Below are 19,984 nucleotides of genomic sequence, written 5' to 3' on the forward strand. Positions count from 1 at the left end.
CTTAGGCCAGGATTTTATTCCTTTTGGGCCCTTCTATCCACTGATGCTTAAAGCCTTGGATCCTTTTACCCTTGCCTTTTGGTTTAAAGGGTTATTGGCTTTTTGCTCTTGCCTTTTAGTTTAAAGAGCTATTGGCTTTTTCTGCTTGCTTTTTCTCTTTTTTTTTTTCGCATGCAAGCTTTTTCTTTTTCTTTTTGCTGCTTTTTTTTGCTTCAAGAATCAATTTTCAGATTTTTTAGATTATCAATAATAATTTTCCTTTTTCCTTATTCTTTCAAGAGCCAACATTCTAAAATTCTAACTTCAAATATGCAATGTTCATTCATACATTCAAATAACAAAAGCAATGCCACCACATCAAAATAATTGAACTATTCTCATTTTAAACTTGAAATTCATGTATCTCTCAATTCTTTTCAAATAAAATTTTTTTTAAGCAAGGTGAGAGATATATAGAACATTTTACAACTTTAAGACATTAATGCTAATGATCATGCAACAAATAACATAACAGAAAAAATAGAAAAGGGAAAGGAAGTAAAAGAGAACGAGTTCACCTTTAATGGTGGCGACTAGTGCTCCTTCTTGAGGATCCAATGTGATGCTTGATCTCTTCTATATCACTCCTTTGCCTTTGTTGCTCTTCCCTCATATCCCTTTGGTCTTCCCTAATGGCTCTATGGTCTTCTCTTATTCCATGTTAGTACTTAATTCTCCAAGAGAAGTTTGCCATTGATTCCAATAAATTTGAGGAGGAAAATGCATCCCTTGAGGTATCTCAGGGATCTCATACTAAGGCGGCTGCATATGCTCTTATGCATGCTCTCTAGTTTGCTCCATCCTCTTCTTAGTGATGGGCTTATTCTCCCCAATGGAGATATCACCTTCGATGACAATTTCAGCTGAATTGCATAGATGACAGATGAGGTGTGGGAATGCCAACCTTGCATTAGTGTGAGGCTTCTCAGCCACCTTGTACAATTCTTGAGGAATCTCCTCATGTACTTCTACCTCACTTCCAATCATGATGCAATAGATCATGATGGCTCTGTCAACAGTCACTTCTGACCAGTTGCTAGTAGGAATGATGGAATGTTGGATGAATTCCAACTATCCTTTAGATATGGGCTTTAGGTCAACCCTTCTTAGTTGAATGGGCTTGCCTTGGGAATTCCTTTTCCACTGTGCTCCTTCCACACAGGTGTCAGAGAGTACTTGATCCAATCTCTGATCATAGTTGACTCTCCTAGTGTAAGGATGAGGATCTCCTTGCATTAGAGGCAAGTTGAACGCCAACCTCATACTTTCTGGGCTGAAATCTAAGATTTTCCCTCGGACCATGGTGATCTAATTCCTTGGATTTGGGTTCACACTAGTGTCATGGTTTTTAGTAAGCCATGCATTAGCATAGAACTCTTGCACCATTAGAATCCTAACATCTTGAATGGGATTAGTTAGGACTTCCCAACCTTTTCTCTGGATCTTTCTTCGGATTTTTGGATACTCATTCTTCTTGAGCATGAAAAGGACCTTAGGGATCACTTTCTTCTTTGCCACTACTTCATAGAAGTGGTCTTGATGAGCTTTGGTGATTGGTGCACGAAATTGTGATCTCAGGCAACGGCGCCAAAAACTCTGTACGCACGTCTTAATAAATCGTTTTTCATTCACAACTTCGATACAACTAACCAGCAAGTGCACTGGGTCGTCCAAGTAATAAAACCTTACGTGAGTAAGGGTCGATCCCACGGAGATTGTTGGTATGAAGCAAGCTATGGTCATCTTGTAAATCTCAGTCAGGCGGATAATAATTGATTATGGAGTTTTCGAAAATACTAATGAATAAATAGAAAATAAAGATAGAAATACTTATGTATATCATTGGTGAGAATTTCAGATAAGCGTATAGAGATGCTTTCGTCCCTCTAAACTTCTGCTTTCCTGCTGTCTTCATCCAATCAGTCCTACTCCTTTCTATGGCTGGCTTTATGTAAGGACATCACCATTGTCAATGGCTACTTTTCATCCTCTCTGGAAAATGGTCCTATGCGCTGTCACTGCATGGCTAATCATCTGGAGGCATCACCGTGGTCAATGGCTGCATCCTATCCTCTTGTGAAAATGGTCCAAATGCTCTGTCACAGCACGGCTAATCATCTGAGGTTCTCGATCATACTGGAATAGGATTCACCCTCCTTTTGCGTTTGTCACTACACCCAGCACTCGCGAGTTTGAAGTTCGTCACAGTCATTCAATCCCAGAATCCTACTCGGAATACCACAGACAAGGTTTAGACTTTCCGGATTCTCATGAATGCCGCCATCAATCTAGCTTATACCACGAAGATTCTGATTAAGAGATCCAAGAGATAATCATTCAATCGAAGGTAGAACGGAAGTGGTTGTCAGGCACGCGTTCGTGGGGGAATGATGATGATTGTCACGTTCATCACATTCATGTTGAAGTGCGAATGAATATCTTAGAAGCGGAATAAGTTGAATTGAATAGAAAAACAGTAGTACTTTGCATTAATTCATGAGGAACAGCAGAGCTCCACACCTTAATCTATGGAGTGCAGAAACTCTACCGTTTGAAAATACATAAGTGATGAAGGTCCAGGCATGGCCGAATGGCCAGCCCCCAAACATGATCAATGGATCAAAAATACAATCCAGGATGTCTAATACAATAGTAAAAAGTTCTATTTATAATAAACTAGCTACTAGGGTTTACAGAAGTAAGTAATTGATGCATAAATCCACTTTCGGGGCCCACTTGGTGTGTGCTTGGGCTGAGCTTTAGCTTTCCACGTGCAGAGGCTTCTTTTGGAGTTGAACGCCAGGTCATAATGTGTTTCTGGCATTCAACTCTGGTTTGTGACGTGTTTCTGGCGTTTAACTCCAGACAACAGCGTAGAACTGGCGTTCAACACCCTTTTGCGTCGTCTAAACTCGGCCAAAGTATGGACTATTATATATTTCTTGAAAGCCCTGGATGTCTACTTTCCAACGCAATTGGAAGCACACCATTTTGAGTTTTGTAGCTCCAGAAAATCTACTTTGAGTGCAGGGAGGTCAGAATCCAACAGCATCAACAGTCCTTCTTCAACCTCTGAATCTAATTTTTGCTCAAGTCCCTCAATTTCAGCCAGAAAATACCTAAAATCACAGAAAAACACACAAACTCATAGTAAAGTCCAGAAATGTGAATTTAACATAAAAACTAATAAAAACATCCCTAAAAGTAACTAGATCTTACTAAAAACATACTAAAAATAATGCCAAAAAGCGTATAAATTATCCGCTCATCACAACACCAAACTTAAATTGTTGCTTGTCCCCAAGCAACTGAAAATCAAATAGGATAAAAAGAAGAGAATATACTATAAATTCCAAACTATCAATGAAACATAGCTCCAATCAGATGAGTGGGACTTGTAGCTTTTTGCCTCTTGAATAGTTTTGGCATCTCACTTTATCCATTGAAGTTCAGAATGATTGGCATCTATAGGAACTTAGAGTTCAGATAGTGTTATTGATTCTCCTAGTTCAGTATGTTGATTCTTGAACACAGCTACTTTATGAGTCTTGGCCGTGGCCCTAAGCACTTTGTTTTCCAGTATTACCACCGGATACATAAATGCCACAGACACATAATTGGGTGAACCTTTTTAGATTGTGACTCAGCTTTGCTAAAGTCCCCAATTAGAGGTGTCCAGGATTCTTAAGCACACTCTTTTTTTGCTTTGGACCTTGACTTTAACCGCTCAGTCTCAAGTTTTCACTTGACACCTTCACGCCACAAGCACATGGTTAGGGACAGCTTGGTTTAGCCGCTTAGGCCAGGATTTTATACCTTTAGGCCCTCCTATCCACTGATGCTCAAAGCCTTGGGATCCTTTTTATTACCCTTGCCTTTTGGTTTTAAGGGTTACTGGCTTTTTGCTCTTGCCTCTTGGTTTTAAGAGCTTTTGGCTTTTTCTGCTTGCTTTTTCTCTTTTTTTTTTTTTTGCCATTTTTTTTTCTGCAAGCTTTGTTTTTTGCTGCTTTTTCTTGCTTCAAGAATCATTTTTATGATTTTTCAGATTATCAAAATAACATGTCTCCTTGTCATCATTCTTTCAGGAGCCAACATATTTAACATTCTAAAACACCAACTTCAAAAGACATATGCACTGTTCAAGCATACATTCAGAAAACAAAAAGTATTGTCTCCACATCAAAATAATTAAACTAAGTTCAAGGATAAATTCGAAACTCATGTACTTCTTGTTCTTTTGAATTAAAACATTTTTCATTTAAGAGAGGTTATGGATTCATATTCACTACTTTAAGGCATAGACACTTAGACACTAATGATCATGTAGTAAGACACAAATATGTATAAACATAAAGCTCAAAAATTGAAAAACAGGAATAAATAGACAAGGAGATTAAGAAATGAGTCCACCTTAGTGAGGATGGCGTCTTTCTCTTCTTGAAGAACCAATGGTGCTTTTGAGCTTCTCTATGTCTCTTCCTTGTCTTTGTTGCTCCTCCTTAGTGATTTTTGGTATTTCTATCCTCAGTTGCTCCCAATAATTATGTGGGGAAAATGTATCCCCTGAGGTATCTCAGAGATCTCTTGATTTGCAGTCAAATGTTCTACCACTGAGCTATAGATCCTTTACATTAATCTCTCCATCTCCCATGACTTGGAGGTGGAAGCTTTTGTCTTCCCTTTTCTCTTCTTTCTTCTTTCTTTTTTTTTTTTTTAGGTTTCTCTGACCTTAGGTGCCATCAATGATTATGGAAAAGCAAAATAAGCAATGCTTTTACCACACCAAACTTAAAATGTTGCTCGCCCTCGAGCAAAAGAAGAAAGAATAGATGAAGAAGAAGATGTGGAAAAAAACTAGGATTATTAGGAGGGAAGGTGGGATCCTGTGGGGTCCACAGATCTTGAGATGATCCTGTGAGGTCCACAGATCTTGAGGTGTCAAGGATTTACATCCCTGCACCAATTAGGCATGTAAAATGCCTTTGCATGCAATTCTAGCGTTTAAACGCCGAACTGATGCTTGTTCTGGGCGTTCAACGCCCAGATGCAGCATATTTCTGGCGTTGAACGCCAATTTCATGCTTGTTTTTGGCGTTCAGCACCAGCTCCATGCTCTGTTCTGGCGTTGAACGCCAGACAGATGCTCCTTACTGGCGTTTGAACGCCAGTGAACTCCTCCTCCAGGGTATGCTGTTTTTTTATGCTGTTTTTGATTTTTCTTCAATTTTTTTAGTTGTTTTTGTGACTCCACATGATCATGAACCTATGAAGACAAATAACTAATAAAAAATATAATTAGATAAATAAAAATTGGGTTGCCTCCCAACAAGCGCTTCTTTAATGTCAATAGCTTGACAGTGGGCTCTCATGGAGCCTCACAAATGTTCAGAGCATTGTTGAGACTCCCCAACACCAAACTTAGAGTTTGGATATGGGAGTTTAACACTAAACTTAGAGTTTGGTTGTGGCCTCCTAACACCAAACTTAGAATTTGACTGTGGGGGCTCTAGTTGACTCTGTTTTGAGAGAAGCTTACTGTGCCTCTTTTCCATGTTTACAGAAGGATAACCTTGAGTTGTAAACACAAGGGAGTCCCTATTCAATTGAAGGACTAATTCACCTCTGTTAACATCTATCACAGCTCTTGCTGTGGCTAGGAAGGGTCTTCCAAGGATGATGAATTCATCCTCATGCTTCCCAGTATCTAGGACTATGAAATCAGCAGGGCTGTAAAGGCCTTCAACCTTTACTAACACGTCCTCTACTTGTCCATAAGCCTATTTTCTTGAATTGTCTGCCATCTCTAATGAGATTTTAGCAGCTTGTACCTCAAAGATTCCCAGTTTCTCCATTATAGAGAGTGGCATGAGGTTTATTCCTGACCCAAGGCCACATAGAGCCTTTTCAAAGGTCATGGTACCTATGGTACAAGGTATCAGGAACTTTCCAGGATCCTGTTTCTTCTGAGGCAATTTCAGTTGATCCAATGCATTCAGTTCATTGGTGAATAGGGGAGGTTCATCTCCCCAAGTCTCACCACCAAATAAATTGGCATTCAGCTTCATGATTGCACCGAGGAACTTGGCAACTTGCTCTTCAGTAACATCCTCATTCTCTTCAGAAGAGGAATACTCATCAGAGCTCATGAAGGGCGTAAGGAGGTTTAATGGAATCTCTATGGTCTCTAGATGAGTCTCAGATTCCTTTGGTTCCTCAGAGGAAAACTCCTTATTGATCATTGGACGTCCCAGGAGGTCTTCCTCACTGGGATTCACGTCCTCTCCCTCCTTTACAGGTTCGGCCGTGTTGACTATGTCAATGACCTTGCACTCTCCTTTTGGATTTTCTTCTGTATTGCTTGGGCGAGCACTAGGAGGGATTTCAGTGACTCTTTTACTCAGCTAGCCCACTTGTGCTTCCAAATTTCTAATGGAGGACCTTGTTTCATTCATGAAACTCACAGTGGCCTTAGATAGATCAGAGACTAAGTTTGCTAAATTAGAGGTATTTTGTTCAGAGTTCTCTGTCTGTTGCTGAGTGGATGATGGAAAAGGCTTGCTATTGCTAAACCTGTTTCTTCCACCATTATTAAAGCCTTGTTGAGGCTTTTGTTGATCCTTCCATGAGAGATTTGGGTGATTTCTCCATGAGGGGTTATAGGTGTTTCCATATGGTTCACCCATGTAATTCACCTCTGCTATTGCAGGGTTCTCAGGATCATAAGCTTCTTCTTCAGAAGATGCCTCTTGAGTACTGTTGGATGCAGCTTGCATTCCGTTCAGACTCTGAGAAATCATATTGACTTGCTGAGTCAATATTTTGTTCTGAGCCAATATGGCATTCAGAGTATCAATTTTAAGAACTCCCTTCTTCTGAGGCGTCCCATTACTCACAGGATTCCTCTCAGAAGTGTACATGAACTGGTTATTAGCAACCATGTCAATGAGTTCTTGAGCTTCTGCAGGATTTTTCTTTAGGTGAATGGATCCACCTGCAGAAGTATCCAATGACATCTTAGCTAATTCAGACAGACCATCATAGAATATATCCAGGATGGTCCATTCTGAAAGCATGTCAGAAGGACACTTTTTGGTCAGTTGTTTGTATCTCTCCCAAGCTTCATAGAGGGATTCACCTTCTTTCTGTCTGAAGGTTTGAACATCCACTCTAAGCTTACTAAGCTTTTGAGGAGGAAAGAACTTGGCTAAGAAAGCCGTGACCAGCTTATCCCAAGAGTTCAGGCTATCTTTGGGTTGAGAGTCCAACCACACTCTAGCTCTGTCTCTTACAGCAAATGGGAAAAGCATGAGCCTGTAGACTTCAGGATCTACTCCATTAGTCTTAACAGTATCACAGATCTGCAAGAATTCAGTTAAGAACTGAAAAGGATCTTCAGATGGAAGTTTATGGAACTTGCAGTTCTGCTGCATCAGAGAAACTAATTAAGGTTTCAGTTCAAAATTGTTTGCTCCAATGGTAGGGATGGAGATGCTTCTTCCATGTAAATTGGAATTAGGTGCAGTAAAGTCACCAAGCATTCTCCTTGTATTATTATTATTTTCGGCTGCCATCTCCTCTTCCTGTTCGAAAATTTTTGAAAGGTGCTTGCTGGATTGTTGTAATTTAGCTTCTCTTAGTTTCCTCTTCAGAGTCCTTTCAGGTTCTGGATCTGCTTCAACAAGAATATTCTTGTCCTTGCTCCTGCTCATATGAAAAAGAGGGAACAGAAAAATAATAATAGGGATCCTTTTTGCCCAGGTATAGAGGTTCCCTTATGTAAGTAGAAGAAGAAAAGAAGAGTAGAAGAAAAGAAGAAGAGAAAATCTGAACTCAGAGAGAGAGAGGGTTCGGATTTTTGGTGAGTAAGGGAGAGATGTTAGTTGATGAATAAATAAACAGAAGGAGATGAGAGAGAAGGATTTTCGAAAATTATTTTTGAAAAATGGTTAGTGATTTTCGAAAATTAAAAGAAGAAACAAATTAAAATTGAATTTTGAAATAATTAGTTAATTAAAAAGAATTTTTGAAAAAGAGGGAGATATTTTCGAAAATTAGAGAGAGAGAGTTAGTTAGGTAGTTTTGAAAAAGATAAGAAACAAACAAAAAGTTAGTTAGTAAGTTGAAACAAATTTGAAAATCAATTTTGAAAACATAAGAAGATAAGAAGTTAGAAAAGATATTTTAAAATCAAATTTTTTTTGAAAAAGATATGATTTTGAAAAAGATAAGAAAAAAAAGATATTTTTGAAAAGATATGATTGAAATTAGTTTTGAAAAAGAGATTTGATTTTTAAAATCACAATTAATGACTTGATTCACAAGAAATCACAAGATATGATTCTAGAACTTAAAGTTTGAATCTTTCTTAACAAGCAAGTAACAAACTTGAAATTTTTGAATCAAAACATTAATTGATGATGTTATTTTCGAAAATTATGTGGTAAAGATAAGAAAAAGATTTTTGAAAAATATTTTTAAAATTTTCGAAAATAACTAAGAAAAATGAAAAAAATTTGATTTTTGAAAAAGATTTTGAAAAAGATAAGATTTTTAAATTGAAAATTTGATTTGACTCATAAAAACAACTAGATCTTTTTTTAAAAATTTTTTGAAAAAGTCAATCCAAATTTTCGAAATTTATGAGTGAAAAAGGGGAAGATATTTTTTTGATTTTTGAATTTTCAATGATGAAAGAGAAAAACATGAAAAAGACTCAATGCATGAAAATTTTTAGATCAAAATGATGAATGCATGCAAGAATGCTATGAATGTCAAGATGAACACCAAGAACACTTTGAAGATCAAGATGAACACCAAGAACTTATTTTTGAAAATATTTTTATGCAAAGAAAACATGCAAGACACCAAACTTAGAAATCTTTAATGCTTAGACACTAAGAATTCAAGAATGCATATGAAAAGCACCATACAACACAAAACAATATAATATGAAGATCAATCAAGAAGGTTTATCAAGAACAACTTGAAGATCATGAAGAACACTATGAATGCATGAATTTTCGAAAAATGCAGAGAATTTTTAGAAAAAATACAGTTGACACCAAACTTGAAATTGACTCAAGACTCAAACAAGAAACACAAAATATTTTTGAATTTTTTATGATTTTGTGATTTTTTTGTATTTTTATTTTATATTTTTCGAAAATTAGTGTGAAAAAGAAAAATAAGGATTCCAAAATTTTTAATATGAATTCCAGGAATCTTGTACTCTTAGTCTAAAGCTCCAATCTGAGGGTTAGATATGGCTTAATAGCCAGTCAAGCTTTAGCATGTAAATCTTTTGGATCTGGAACAGCAGCAGGTGGATTAGCAACAACTAGCGTGCTCTTGATAATGTTGGGTTGGAAGCCCCAGTCCAAATGAATTTAGACATGGCTTTACAGCCAGTCAGGCTTCAACATGCTTCATGAAACTCTAGAACTCATTCTTAAAAATTCTGAAGAACATAATAAAAATTTTTTAAAAGAAATTTTTTATTTATTTTTTTTTCAAAAACAGATGAGAAAGTTTTGAAAGATTTTTGAAAAATTTTTGAAAATAAAACAAAAAGAAAATTACCTAATCTGAGCAACAAGATGAACCGTCAGTTGTCCAAACTCGAACAATCCCCGGTAACGGCGCCAAAAATTTGGTGCACAAAATTGTGATCTCAGGCAACGGCGCCAAAAACTCTGTACGCACGTCTTAATAAATCGTTTTTCATTCACAACTTCGATACAACTAACCAGCAAGTGCACTGGGTCATCCAAGTAATAAAACCTTACGTGAGTAAGGGTCGATCCCACGGAGATTGCTGGTATGAAGCAAGCTATGGTCATCTTGTAAATCTCAGTCAGGCGGATAATAATTGATTATGGAGTTTTCGAAAATACTAATGAATAAATAGAAAATAAAGATAGAAATACTTATGTATATCATTGGTGAGAATTTCAGATAAGTGTATAGAGATGCTTTCGTCCCTCTAAACTTCTGCTTTCCTGCTGTCTTCATCCAAGCAGTCCTACTCCTTTCTATGGCTGGCTTTATGTAAGGACATCACCATTATCAATGGCTACTTTTCATCCTCTCTGAAAAATGGTCCTATGCGCTGTCACTGCATGGCTAATCATCTGGAGGCATCACCGTGGTCAATGGCTGCATCCTATCCTCTTGTGAAAATGGTCCAAATGCTCTGTCACAGCACGGCTAATCATCTGAGGTTCTCGATCATACTGGAATAGGATTCACCCTCCTTTTGCGTTTGTCACTACGCCCAGCGCTCGCGAGTTTGAAGTTTGTCACAGTCATTCAATCCCAGAATCCTACTCGGAATACCACAGACAAGGTTTAGACTTTCCGGATTCTCATGAATGCCGCCATCAATCTAGCTTATACCACGAAGATTCTGATTAAGAGATCCAAGAGATAATCATTCAATCGAAGGTAGAACGGAAGTGGTTGTCAGGCACGCGTTCGTGGGGGAATGATGATGATTGTCACGTTCATCACATTCATGTTGAAGTGCGAATGAATATCTTAGAAGTGGAATAAGTTGAATTGAATAGAAAAACAGTAGTACTTTGCATTAATTCATGAGGAACAGCAGAGCTCCACACCTTAATCTATGGAGTGCAGAAACTCTACCGTTTGAAAATACATAAGTGGTGAAGGTCTAGGCATGGCCGAATGGCCAGCCCCCAAACGTGATCAATGGATCAAAAATACAATAGTAAAAAGTTCTATTTATAATAAACTAGCTACTAGGGTTTACAGAAGTAAGTAATTGATGCATAAATCCACTTCCGGGGCCCACTTGGTGTGTGCTTGGGCTGAGCTTTAGCTTTCCACGTGCAGAGGCTTCTTTTGCAGTTGAACACCAGGTTGTAACGTGTTTCTGGCGTTCAAGTCTGGTTTGTGATGTGTTTCTGGCGTTTAACTCCAGACAGCAGCGTAGAACTGGCGTTCAACGCCCTTTTGCGTCATCTAAACTCGGCCAAAGTATAGACTATTATATTTTGCTGGAAAGCCCTGGATGTCTACTTTCCAACACAATTGGAAGCGCACCATTTTGAGTTCTGTAGCTCCAGAAAATCCACTTTAAGTGTAGGGAGGTCAGAATCCAACAACATCAGCAGTCCTTCTTCAACCTCTGAATCTGATTTTTGCTCAAGTCCCTCAATTTCAGCCAGAAAATACCTGAAATCACAGAAAAACACACAAACTCATAGTAAAGTCCAGAAATATGAATTTAACATAAAAACTAATAAAAACATCCCTAAAAGTAACTAGATCTTACTAAAAATATACTAAAAACAATGCCAAAAAGCGTATAAATTATCCGCTCATCGGTGATGAATCTCTCCATCTCCCAAGATTCAGAGGGTGGCTGCTGCCTTTCCTTTCCTCTTTCTAGAGGAGTCTCCAACCTTGGGTGCCATGAATGGTAATGAAAAGAAAAAAGCTATGCTTTTAAAAAACCAAACTTAAAACTTTGCTCGTCCTCGAGAAAAATAAAGAAAAGAGAAGAATGGAGTAGAAGAAGAAGAAAATAGAAGGATATAGAGGGAGAGAGAGGGCTCGGCCTTGTGGGTTTTATGAGTGTATGAGAGGTGTGTGTATGAAGGGTATGAAGAGGGGTATTTATAGGAGTGGGGAATGGGTAGGTTCGGCCATGGGTGGGGTTTTGGGTGGAAAATTTGATTTTGAAGTGGGTGGGGGTTGGTGGGAGTTTTGATCGATTTGGGGAAGTAAATGGATGTGATTGGGCTAGGGTTTATAGGGAAGTGTGTATGGGGAAGTGTGAAAGTAAGAAGGAATAATTGGGGTAGGTGAAAGAAGCTGTGGGACCCACTAGTCCTGAGAGGCTAGGAAATTCCAGATTTTTTGCTTCTCTGTATTGGCGTTTGAATGGTCAGGGGCTGCTCCCTGGCTAGCGTTCAACGCCAGCAATGCTGCCCATGAGGGGCGTTGAATGCCCAGCAGGGATACTCTACCTGGCGTTCAACTTTAACACTCCATCCAGAGTGTTCTGTTTTTGCTGCTGTGAAATTCTGTCTCTGTTCTGACTGCTGCATATGATCATGACTCTAAAGATAACTGAAAGAAATCAAAATGAAAGTAAATAGAAATAATTAATTAAGGTTGGGTTGCCACCCAACAAGCGCTCCTTTAACGTCACTAGCTTGACGGTTAGCTCCTTACGGAGGTGAGTATGGGCTCAGATTTTTACCCCTTACAATAAACTTTCATCTTGTCCTCTCATGAATGAGCTTCACATGCTCTAGAGACAGGATACGACTCACTGTATGTGGTAAGGCTGGCTTCTTAGTGAAGACAACTCTCATGCTAGGTGAGAGGACTTCAGTTGGGACTTTTTTGTCCCTCCAGCCTTTAGGTACTTTTTTCTTAGTACCTTTGTGCTTAGAGCTTATTGAGGGCTGCCCAACACCAAACTTAGAATTGATGTCTAGGGGTTCTGTAAAGTTTTGCACAGAAAGAGAGGGTTAGAACACTTGGTGTTGCATAGTTATCTCTCTTTTAGAAGGAGGATTGGGGTGAGACATCTTGAACAAGATGTGATCCTCCCCAATTTGTAGGATTAGTTCTCCCTTAGCCACATCAATGACAGCATTGGCAGTGGCTAGGAAAGGTCTTTCAAGGATGACAGATTCATCCTCATCCTCTCCAATATCTAGGATTATGAAGTTTGCAGGGATGTAGTGATTTTCAACCTTTACCAAGACATCCTCTACTAAGCCATATGGCTTCTTCATTGTGTTGTCTGCCATCTCTAATGAGATGTGTGCAGCTTGTATCTCAAGAATTCCCAGCTTCTCCATTACAGAGAGTTGCATGAAGTTTATGCTTGACCCTAGATCACACAGAGCCTTTTCAGAGGTTATGGTGCCTATGGTGCAAGGAATCAGAAAGCGTCCAGGATCTAGAAGCTTCTGAGGTAGCCTCTGCTGAACCAAAGCATGGAATTCTTTGGTAAGCAGTGGAGATTCTTCCTCCGATGGCCTTGTACCAAATAACTTGGCATTCAGTTTCATAAGAGCTCCTAGGTACCGAGCAACTTGCTCTTCCCTAGTGTCTTCATCCTCATCAGAGGATGAGTATTCATCAGAACTAATGCACTGTAGAAGTGCATGCAAAGGAACCTCAATGGTCTTTATGGTTTCCTTTGGTTCTGGGCTAGAGGTTTCTTGAGTGGGACTTAAGCACTCAAAAGGTGTGCTTTCACTGGCGTTCAACACCAGCTCTGATAGCTCTTTGGGCATTGAACGCCCTTGCTGGCACCCTTACTGGCGTTAAACGCCAGTCCCTCTAGTGTTTTGGGCGTTGAACGCCCAGCAGGGATATCCTTGCTGGCGTTCAACACCAGCTTCCCTGGGTTTGTGGGCATTGAACACCCAGTGAGGGATTCCTCACTAGCGTTCAGTGCTAGAACGGCTGCATGTTTGGGTGTTGGATGCCTAGTGAGGGGTTCCTCACTAGTGTTCAGTGCCAGAAAGCTTGCCTAGTTGGGCATTGAACGCCCAGTGAGGGGTTCCTCACTGGCGTTCAGCGCCAGGCTTGCTGCCATTGAGGGCGTTGAACGCCCAATGAAGGCTTCTTCACTGGCGTTCAATGCCTTCCCATTCTCCTCAGGTTTGGTCTCTACCTCCATGGTTATGGCCTTGCACTCTTCTCTTGGATTCACCTCACTGTTTCTGGGAAGAGTGTCAGGAGGAGTCTCAGGGATCCTATTGCTCAGTTGACCAACTTGTACCTCCAAGTTTCTAATGGAGGACCTTGTTTCATTCATGAAACTATGAGTGGTCTTAGAGAGGTTGGAAATCAGAGTAACTAAGTCAGAAAGGCTCTCTTATAAGTTTCCATATTCCCTTGAGAAGATGAGAATGATGGTCTGTTATTGAACCTTTTCTGGTTCTTTCCACCTTGATTGTTATTGAAACCTTGCTGAGGTTTCTGTTGATCCTTCCATGAGAGGTTAGGATGGTTCCTCCATAAAGGATTGTAGATGTTTCCATAGGATTCTCCCATGTAATTCACCTCCTCCATAAGCTTCTTCTTCAAGAGAAGCTTCCTGAGTACTGCCAGCTGCAGTTTGCATTCTAGTCAGATGCTGGGAGATCATATTGACCTGTTGGGTCAATATCCTATTCTGAGCCAATATGGCATTCAGAGTATCAACTTCATGAACTCCTTTCTTCTGAGAGATTCCATGGTTTACAGGATTTCTCTCAGAAGTGTACATGAATTGGTTATTTGCAACCATTTCAATGAGTTCTCTAGCTTCTATAGGTGTTTTCTTCAAGTAGAGTGATCCACCTGTAGAGCTGTTGACGTGGCAGAAATTGGCGGGTTAAGAAATTCTTATAAGAGATATGTTGCAAGTACAGTTCTTAACCAACAAAAATCCTCTTATCAATTTAGAAGGGTTGTCACAAAATTAGAATTAAAATACTGGGAGTATGAATCACAGGTTGTCTCCCAACGAGTTGCAGAAAGGTGTGCTATTTTATTAATCAGATATTTTCTAAAATGGTTTGAGTTGATAAACAGGAAATTAAATCAGAGAATTTATGTAATTTAAATAAAAACCTTGACTGGGAGTAAATTAGTCGAAAATCCTATCCTTGTTGGAATTCTCTCAAGATTAATTGATAATTGAAGGTTGTCAGCTCAGTTATCCCTTACCAGATAAAGTAAAGTTAAGCAAGTTGGAAGTCAGTTTCTACTCACAAGTTCTAATCCTCTCCCTTGGGAAGGACTAGTGTCAGTGACTAGAGGGCGACCCAACGCTAAACCCAACTATAATTTTACTCTTGAGCATTCCAACTCAAGGTCCTCCTTTCAACCAATTCCCAATCAAGTTATGGAACTACTCGCTCATTATGAATGTAAACTTCGCAAAATAAGAAAAGGGAATGAAGAAAGACATTATGAATAATAATCAAAATGTTCAATTAAAAATAAAAATAGATCTTGTATTAATAAATTCTAAAAATAATCCAATAGTAACTCTGAATAAATTAAGGATATGAAAGAGTAAGTGACAAGTAAGGAAACAAACTAGAATGATGAAGTCTTGACGGAGGTAACAACTCTTCTCAATATCCCAATCCAAAAAAGCAATAGAATCAAAATCCTAGGAACTATGAATGTGTAGAGAGAAAAACTAGAGAAGGAGTAAAATCATATCTAAAACTAAAATTATACAGAATGAATGTTGTTCTCTGGTCTCTGCATGTTCCCTGGCTCTAATCTACTTTTCTGGGCCGAAAACTGCGTCAAAACAGGGCCCAAAATCGCTCCCAGCAAATTCTGCAGATTCTACAGATCGCGCACGTCACGCGATCGCGTCATCCACGCATTTGCGTCATCCAGTGTTTTGCCTTGCCACGCGTGCACGTCGTCCACGCCTTCGCGTCGCTTGTGCAGTTTACAATCCATGCGTTCGTGTCAAGCACGCGAGCGCATCACTGCAATTTCCTCTATTTCGCGCGGTTGCGTGAGCCATGCGTCCGCGTCGCTTCTCGCTGGTCATCTCCTCAATTTCTTGTGTTCCTTCCATTTTTGCAAGCCTCCTTTCCAATCTCCAAGTCATTCATGCCCTATAAAGCCTGAAACACTTAACACACAGATCACGGCATCGAATGGAATAAAGGAGAATTAAAATACATAGTTAAAAATCTCTAGGAAGAAAGCTTTCAACCATGGAGTAATTTTGGGAAGGAATTGTAAATACATGCTAATTTAATGAATAAATGGGTAAAGATTTGATAAAACCACACAACTAAACACAATATAAACCATAAAATAATGGTTTATCAGCTGTCCAATGAAATTTTGGACATCTCAAACAGACCATCATAAAACACGCCTATGATGGACCATTCTGAGAGCATGTCAGGAGGACATCTCCTGATCAATTGCTTGTATCTTTTCCAAGCTTCATAGAGGGATTCACCTTCTCTTTGTCTGAAGGTTTGAACTTCCACTCTAATCTTGCTCATCCTTTGAGGAGGAAAGAATTTAGCTAGAAAAGAATTAACCAACTTTTTCCAAGACTCTAAGCTCTCTTTTGGTTGGGAATCCAACCATATCTTAGCTCTGTCTCTTACAGCAAAGGGAAAGAGCATAAGCTTGCAGACTTCAGGATTAACTTCATTAGTCTTTACAGTATCACAGATCTGTAAGAATTCAGCTAAAAATTGATGTGGATCTTCCATTGGAAGTCCATGGAACTTACAGTTCTGCTACAGAAGAGAGACTAACTGAGGCTTAAGCTCAAAAATATTAGCTCCAATGGCAGGTACAGAGATACTTCTACCATAAAAGTCAGAGGTAGGCATGGTGAAGTCACTAAGAACCTTTCTGGCATCACCTTCAGGTTCGGCCATGCTCCTTTTCTTGTTCAAAGTTTTCTGAAAGGTCTCTTCTAGAGTGTTGTGCTTTAGCTTGTTGTAAACGCCTCCTTAGAGTCTTATCAGGTTCAGGACTAGGAGTTAAAAGCGGTTCTTTATTCCTGGTCATAAACAAGAAGAGAAGAAGAAAGAAAGAAAGCTTTTTGTGCTACTTGGACTAAAGAGCTTTCAGTTAGATGTGAAGAAGGAGAGAAAGAAGAGAGAAAGAAAAGTGAAGATGGAAGAAGAGAGAAGAATAATACTTTAAAAACAGGGGGATAGGAGTAGAGAAGTATAAATAGAAAAGATAAATAAGAATTAAGATATTTTTGTTTTTATTTTATTTATTTATTATTTTCAAAAATTAAGGTTAATAATTTAAAAAGAATTGAAAATTAGTTAGTGAATTTTCGAAAATAAAATAGAGAGAAGGAGGAGAAGTTTTCGAAAATTGAGAGAGAAAAAAGTTAGTTAGGAAGTTTTGAAAAAGAAGAGAGAGAAGATAAGATATTAATTAAGAAAAGATTTGAATTTTAAAATAAGATAAGAGATAAGATAAGAAAAAATTTGAAATTAAAATTTAAAATTAGAAAAAGATAAGATAAGTAATTAAAAAGATTTGAAAATAATTTTAAAAAATAAGATTTTAAATTTTGATTTTGAAAAAGATATGATTTTTAAAATTTGAAATTTGAAAAAGATAAGATTTTGAAAAATATAAGATTTTTAATTTTTTGAAAAGATTTTATTTTTGAAAATTGAAAACTAAGATATGATAAGATAAAAATTTCGAAAATTGATTTAAAATAAAAATAAAAAAGATAATTTTTTTTATTTTTAAATTTAATGATGAAAGAGAAAAACAAGTAAAAGATTCAAGACTTAAAATTTTTAGATCTAATGCCCCAAGTTTTCGAAAATTTTGGAGGGAAACACAAAGGGACACCAAACTTAAAAATTTTAAGATCAAAACACAAAGAAAAATAAGAACACTTTGAAGGTTGACAAGAACACCAAGAACAAGACTCAAGAAACTTAAAGAACACAAGAACATATAAAAGACACCAAACTTAAAATTTTTAGAAAACCAAAACACACTTTTCGAAATTTAAAAGAAAAGTAACAAGAAGACACCAAACTTAAATACTTGATACAAGATTTGACCAAAGAAAAACTATTTTTGAAATATTTTGAAAGGAAGATACCAAAAAATCGAAAATTACAATAAGAACAAAAACAAAGATTCAAAGAAACGAAAATTACCAAGAACAAAAACAAAGAGACTCAAACCAAAAAACAAAGATCTAATAAGGAAAATAAAAATTTTTGAAAAAGGTTTTTGAAGAAGTTTTAAAATTTCTGGAATTGAAAAACAGAAAACAGGAAAGTCTCAAACAAAATCAAAGATCAAACAAAGAAAAGAAAAAATTTTTGGAAAAGTTTTTAATAATTTTCGAAAAAAGAAGAAGAAGAAAATAAAATTAAAAGACTCAATAAAATAAAATAAATTACCTGATCTAGGGAGCAAGACAATCCGTCAGTTTGTCCAAACTCGAACAATCCCCGGCAACGACGCCAAAAACTTGGTGCACGAATTCTCACAATTTCGTACAGCTGTACCAGCAAGTGCACTGGGTCGTCCAAGTAATACCTGAGCGAGTCAGGGTCGATCCCACGAGGATTATGGTTTGAAGCAATCTATGATTATCTTGCAAGTCGTAGTCAGGCAAATCAGAAGGTTGTTAGAATTGTGAGATCAGATACTATGAAGACATGTAACTAAAAAAAGGGTAATCAGTAATAAGAATAAGGTAAAAGATTGGAGTTGCTTTGTCTTTCTGAATTAACTTTGGTATTACTGTCTTCTCTACTTGTGAGTGATTTCTTCTATGGCAGGCTGTATGTGATCAACGCCATGGGCCGTGGTCATTGATCTCCTCTGCTACAGATTGAACACCATTGGCCGTGGTCATTCAATCTGATGAAGGGTGAGGCTCTAGCAGTTCATTCTCTTGGCGATCCTACAAAAAATGCCACAGACAAGGATTCTAGAGAATGCTACTTTTTTGGATTCTAGCCTATACCACGGAGACCCTAATCTCCCCAGAAATTGACTAAACTGGTGTCTCAAGAAGTCCCCAACGAAGTCGTGGATTAGCCGTCTGAGAGATGTATAAACATAGTTGGCAGTTCGCGCTTTCCATTCACGTATTCACACGAACCCAAGTAGAAGCGGGTGTTTGTCAGGCACGTTTGTCTTAGTATGATGAATAGAGCTGATTGTCACTGATCATCCTATTCACCATGTTGAAGAACGAGTATACATCTTAGAAATAAATCAAACAGGGATTGAAGAAGAAACAGTAATACTTTTATTAATTCATAGGACTCAGCAGGGCTCCTCCCCTCAACCTAGGAGGTTTAGAAACTCATAATGATAGAAAATACAAAGTGAAACTCGAAATAATGGTAAATGATAGTCAGGATGGCAAAGATCTCCGAATAACATAAATAAACTCTCTTAAATACTAAACAGTTGACTAGTAAGGGTAAAACAGTCTTTCTAGTGCTAAAATCCTCTTCTGGGGCCCACTTGGTGAGTGTTTGGGCTGAGCTTTGATGAGATCCACGTGCTATGAGGCCTCTAGGGCATTGAACTCTGGTTAGGGGGTCCTCTCTGCGTGTTTGGACGCTGGACTCTGCTCTGTGGGCGCTGGACGCTTGGAAGGGGACAGGAGGCTGGCGTTGGACGCCAGTTTTGGGCCTTCTAATCCGAAGCAAAATATGGACTATTATATATTGCTAAAAAGATCTGGAAGTCATATTTCCATAGCAATTTGAGAAAGCCCCATTTGAACTTTTGTAGCTCCGGAAAAGCTCTTCCGAGTGCAAGGAGGTCAGATCCGGACAGCATCTACAGTGCTTTCTCTGTCTCTGAATCAGACTTTTGCTTCAGCTCTACAATTTCAGCCAAAAAATACCTGAAATTGCACAAAAATATAAAAAATCATAGTAGAATCCAAATATGTAAATTTAACACTAAAACCTATAAAAACTTAATAAAAACTAAACAAAACATACTAAAAACTATATGAAAATGATGCCAAAAAGCGTATAAAATATCTGCTCATCAGTTGCGCATGTGAATTTCGCGTACACGAAAATCCCCATGTCACGCATACGTGTGGGCATGTGATTTTGCCCGCATATGGGATGCATGCGTACGCATGTAATGCAGCAACACAAAAAAAGCTGCTAAGTCCCAATTTTTCAGTTTACACACCAAAGTTTGATCGAGCATAACTTCCTCATTTTAAAATATTTTCCTCCGTTCTTTGAACGACATAAATATATCGGATCCAATTTTATATCTAGATAATTTTGACACAAATCGGGATTCCGGAGACTAAGTTATGCTCCGCCAAAGTTGGGCCAAAATCACAATTTTCAACAAAACTGACAAGCCTCAATTTTCAAACATACACTTCCAAATCCTTTTAAAACCAACCAAAACCTTACCAATTCAGCCTTAA

General features: G+C 38.2%; 1 non-coding gene across 1 annotated transcript; it reads left to right on the top strand.

Annotated features, from left to right (window-relative positions):
- Nucleotides 1-7,106: 7,106 nt before the first annotated feature.
- On the top strand, nucleotides 7,107-7,214 carry LOC148544735 (small nucleolar RNA R71). The gene has a single exon (XR_015901164.1). It is a non-coding gene; the product is annotated as a small nucleolar RNA R71 (small nucleolar RNA).
- The last annotated feature ends 12,770 nt before the right edge of the window (nucleotides 7,215-19,984 follow it).

Source organism: Arachis ipaensis, chromosome B9 (assembly GCF_059453495.1).
Source record: "Arachis ipaensis isolate K30076 ecotype BB chromosome B9, ASM5945349v1, whole genome shotgun sequence".
NCBI lineage: Eukaryota > Viridiplantae > Streptophyta > Magnoliopsida > Fabales > Fabaceae > Arachis > Arachis ipaensis.